Source organism: Vulpes lagopus, chromosome 7, assembly GCF_018345385.1.
Source record: "Vulpes lagopus strain Blue_001 chromosome 7, ASM1834538v1, whole genome shotgun sequence".
In the NCBI taxonomy this organism is placed as follows: domain Eukaryota; kingdom Metazoa; phylum Chordata; class Mammalia; order Carnivora; family Canidae; genus Vulpes; species Vulpes lagopus.
The window spans coordinates 129,246,335-129,251,787 of NC_054830.1; positions in this window are offsets into that span (position 1 = coordinate 129,246,335).

Consider the following 5,453-nt stretch of genomic DNA (forward strand, 5'->3'; position numbering starts at 1 on the left):
TTACTCCAGGTTGGTGGGCTTTTCCTAATGCAGCTGTCTCAAAAATTGTGGGCTTCCTATGTATTTCATTACACAGGTTAAGGGCCATATTCATAATTTAATTCAACACCTGTCTCTCTCTCTGCACTTAATTACAGGGACTGTGGTTAGCTCTGGCTGCCACAGAACCATTCCACTGATCCTTCTAGTAACTACTAGGCACCACTTAATTCTTCCAGATGCCTTCACAAGGGTGTGAAAGCTATGCCTCTGATTCACTCTGTCCCCCAAAGCTGTATCTCTTTTGTTTTAGATTTTATTTATTCATGAGAGACACAGAGAGAGAGAGGCAGAGACATAGGCAGAGAGAGAAGCAAACTCCCCATGGGAAGCCCGACACAGGACCTGGTCCCAGGATTCTAGGATCATGCCCTGAGCCAAAGGCTCAACCACCGAGCCACCCAGGCATTCCCCGCCAAGCTATATCTTAACAGCAATGCTCTTGATTTGACTTTTCTCCAAGGCTGTATCTTTTTTTAAGATTTTATTTATTTATCCATGACAGACACAGAGAGAGAAGCAGAGACACAGGCTGAGAGAGAAGCAGGCTCTTTGCAAGGAGCCCAATGTGGGACTCGATCCCGAACCCTCGCATTGCACTGTGGGCCAGGCAGACGCTTAACCGCTGAGCCACCTAGGCATCCCATCCAAGAGTGTATCTTAATTGGAGAATCTTTTACTGAATGGAGAAGCTTAGGGAGTAAAAGTAGTTTTATCTTTCAACCCAGCGAGCCCCAGATTTTCCAGACCCTTCCTTCTCTGAGTTCTTTCTGAGATCTGGCCAAGTTGTTCCTGGGCTGTCTCTTCTTTGTAATCCTCTACAGATGCTGGCAATGGGACCCCACCTGTGGCTGCGACATTTTCCCTGGACACTCCCAGCCCAAGGTCAGGAGTGCCTTAGGTACGCTTTCCAACCTCTAACTTATTGCAAGTTTTAACAAACATTCCACTGTTCCATTACACAGGCTGTCACTTTTCTAGCCTCCTAGGACAGTTTCACCTTCCTAAACCACCTCCACCATGTGCTGCAGGTTTCTATTGTAGCTACCACTTTCCATAGCTATCCTAGCACTACACACTACACCATCAAAGAACTCACAACTTACAGCAACATTAAATGTACACTCCAGCTCACGGCTCTACTCCTGGTGTGTGTATCCTGGAGCCCAGGCTGAGGGGAGCCACGTGCAGCTCCCAGAGGGAACATATCTCATGAAAGAGTCCAGAAACTTCTAGAAGGATGAGCATGAAAGCTTAAAGCCTGGGCTGCAAGCCAGCACATGGTCCCTTGCATTCAGGTTCCATGGGCCAGGAGAACCACATCCACGTGATTCTAGAGGAGGAAGCTGCAAAATCACCACGTACAAGGTAGACATAGGGGTGTGTGAGGAGGTGTGCACAATGATATGCCCAACATACCTTAGACTGAGTTTTCCTTATTGGATATTTTTTCATACTCTGAAAGTGCTAGTCATAACAAGTAAAACGATCCCAAATCACATGAAGAAAAGGCAAGTATTTCTTACCTGTGAAGCTCCCACTTTTTTCTAATTGTGGATAGGGAAGAATGAGCTCAGGATGCACGAGGAGACCAGGCAGAGAGGGAAATAAGCTGGATGCAGGGACAGTGCTGTGAGCTCACTGGCAGCTCTCAGGTCTGCTTCCAGCAAACGGCAGGCTGGAGTGTTCTTTCCACTCAGGGTTTTGAGAATGACCTCCACTCCCATCCTCAATACAAATCCCTGGTTTGCTCAGGACTGTTCAGATGGGTTTCCCTTCGGTATTAGTATTAATTCATTCCTTGCCTCTCCCACTTTCTGGTAGCTGCCAGCATTCCTTGGCTTGTGGCCACATCGCCCCAATTTCTGCCTCCTGGTCACATCACCTCCTTCTCTTCCCATGTGCATTTGTGTCAAGTCTTCCCCTGCCCCCTCTTAGAAAGACACCTGTGATTGCATTTAGGGCCCACTCATAATCCAGGATAATCTCCTCATCTCAGAGTCTTCAATCTATTTGCCAAATAAGGTCACATTTACACTTTCCTGGAAACCAGTCGTCCCTGGCAAAGACAGAGGAGTTGTCCAAGACCACACCAGAATAAGGAGAGACAAGTCAGGGACAGTAGGGTCTTGCCTGCCAAGAGCAGAGGGAGGGCATCCCAGAAGAGGTGGCAGTGTGGGCAAAGGCTGGAGGTGTGAACGTGCATGGTGTATTCAAGAAATTAGCTCAGATTTCAACTACGTTACCTCCTCTGGGACTACAAGAAATCTCCAAAGGGCACAGGCATTTATTTCCTCTCTGTTCTCTGAACCTACAATTAAGTCCAAGCCAGGCACTGCTTTTCCCTAATGAAAATGTCTTTTATTGGTGAAGCTGACCCTGTAAAGAAAAGCCCTGCTTTGATGAAACCAGTCCTTTAAAATGAAACATTTTATCAAAAGCCATAACATGATCCCCGTGAAATTAAATCGGGAAGACAGACATTCTAAAATGCCCCAGATGCTGGTTTTGATTTTTTAAATTGTCAGTTAAATTAAAGTTGGTACAGAGACTCAATGCTCAGCTTGCCTTCCTGGAGGTAAATGCTCTGATACACCTCCCCCAACTCATTCTCCTGCTCCAACAAAGCTCTCCCGGAGGCTGGAGGCACTTGTTGCCTGCGGGCCTGTTTCCGTTTGGAGTCTGGAAGCCAGGGAGACAGCCCTGAGGTGCCAAAATTATTCACTAGGTGAGTGGTGAGCCCATTTTGTGTCAGTTAGTGTCCCAGGACAGCAGGGGTCCTGCTCACAGCTCACAGAGGATTGAAGGTTGACAAGAACTGGCGGATCACCCATGGTAATATAGAAAGTGACAGAAACTTAGGGTGGCTCAGTGGTTGAGCATCTGCCTTCAGCTCAGGACGAGACCCTGGGGTCCTGGGATCGAGTCCCACATCAGGCTCCCCACAGGGAGTCTGCTTCTCCCTCTGCCTATGTCTCTGCCTCTCTCTCTCTCTGTCTCTCATGAATAAATAAATAAAATCTTTTTAAAAAGAGAGAGAGAGAAAGTGACAGAAACTGACTTGGGCAGATTCTGTCACCAAACCAAGGTGAGTTCACTCCTTGGGGAGTCAGAAACTGCACCAAGTGAGTTGTTGCATGGAGAAAACTTTATTTGCAGCAGATAAGGAGGTCACAGAACGGATTCCAAAGCCTTGACTCCCAGAGCCAGGGTGGATGGATTCCTTTTATTTCAGGTTAAGATGAATATTTAGATGGGGAAGCCTGGTCATCCGACGCGGAGACTTGCATAAGGCCTCATGCATACACATTAAGGAAACATGCCTATACACACGTATGTTATGTAAATGAGGCCTGTGCTCTGCCTTAGGCAGAGATGGTAGTATTATAATGAGGTAGAGGTAAAGGTCCATCATTCCAGGGGTCACTCCATGGTCCATCTGCACAGACTGAGTGGGGAGGTTATGCTCAAACTGGTCTGGATGGTCTGGGCCGGCTCCTGGAGGTCTTGTCAGGACAGTTGCTATTGCTGGAGGGGCGTTTTCACTTTCCATTTGCCTGAGTTAAGGGATAAGCTGGAAAGAAGAGTTTAAAGAAGAAGGTGGGACAAGGGTCAGTGAGTCCAAGCAGTTGGGCAGTCAAGGTCAAGTCTTAGGGTCTAGCTGGTGACAACTTGAGCAAAAAAGCAATTTATTATTTTCACAAAATTAAAAATCGAAGGGTGGTTTGGCCTTAGACATCTGAAATAATGTCCCCAGAACTCAGTTTCTGTCCCTCCAAATTTCTTCCCCACTTCCTTCAGGTCACTCCCTTGGGTCACCATGGGAAGTCTCGTGCCAGGAGGGCTGCTGCAGGTCCATCTTCACATTCACACAACCTCAAGCCCCAAGGGAAAATAGAGAGCTTCCCCCAAGAGCTGAGACTGAGTCTCAGGTCTCTGATGGGCCCAAAGTGCCCATCTCTGAACCCATCCCATGATCAAGATGATGAAATTTACTGAGGGGCCAGGCCTGAATCATGTGATCTGCCCTTGAAGCCAGGGCTGGATCAGCTTTACCCCAACTACATATCCCACAGGGAAGGGGTATAGTGGCCAGAACTCAAATAAGTGTCCTGTGGGTGGCTCAGTTGGTTGGGCGTCTGCCTTCTGCTTGCTCCGGTCATGATCCTGGAGTCCTGGGATGGAGCCCCACATTGGAGTTTTCTACTCAGTGGGGCTTCTCCCTCTGCCTCTGCTCCTTGCCCCTACTTATGCTCTCTCTCTCTCTCTCTCTCTCTCTCTCTCTCTCTCTCTGTCTCTCATGAATATATAAATAAAATATTTTTTTAAAAAAGGATACCAGTTCAATCGGGGTCCACCCTAACAACTTCATTTAACCTTAATTATTTCTTTAAGGCCCTATCTCCAAATATAGTCACACTGGGAGTTAGGGCTTCAACATCTGAATGGGAAAATGCATCCATAATAAAGGCCAAACTACTCAGCTAATTGTATGTCTCTAGGGACCCGGTGTAAGCACTGGCAGCAAATCCCACAAAAATACCAGTTTAATAAACAAGTGAAGAATTGTCTCCAGATCAAATAGGAGCTGGGGTTCAAGGTTACAAGCACACACCCACCTCATTTGTCTCTTTCCATACCCTGCCCTCATCCCTTGTGACCCTGGGCTCAGGCACAGCCCACCCTCTCAGACATGGGAGGGTTTAGGGGAGTTTGTTTGCCAGAGATGGAATCGTATCCTACGCGACAGCAGCTAACAGTTCTTACTTGCTAATGCATCATGAACTTCCCTCCAGGACAGTAGCTAGAGGTGCCTCCTGCTTTCTTGTAATAGCTGCTTAAAAGCCCAAGGCTGCACTTTGTTCAACTCCTGTGTTTATTGACATCTTTAGGTTTGTTGGTCCCTGTATGTGTGTGTGCATGTGTGTGCACATGTGCGTGCAAATGTTACCGCCAGCAGCCCTGTAATAAACACCCCTGACTCCTCGTATTTTGGTACTTTCAGTTCTATAGGATAAAATCCCCAGTGTGGGATCCCTTTGCCTATGTCTCTGCCTCTCTCTCTCTCTGTGTGTGTGTGACTATCATAAAATAAAAAAAAATTAAAGTTTATGTGAATTTTTAGCTTAACGGATATCACCAGATTTTTCCTAAATGATTGAGCAATCAGCAGTGTGCTCAGTGACCCTTCTCCCACATCCCTGCATCTGAGAGTGTCACTGCTCTTTTGTATTTTTGCTAATCTGGTGTGTGACCATGGAACCTCATTGTCTTAGTTTGCACCTCTTGACCACCAGAGGGGAGGCTGAGTGTGGGTGCATGGGTTTATAGGCTCTTGTGGCACTGGATGGAGATGGAGTAGTCAGAGAGGCCATGGGCTCTGTGTAGGCAGTAACTGGATTAGGCTGAGCAGA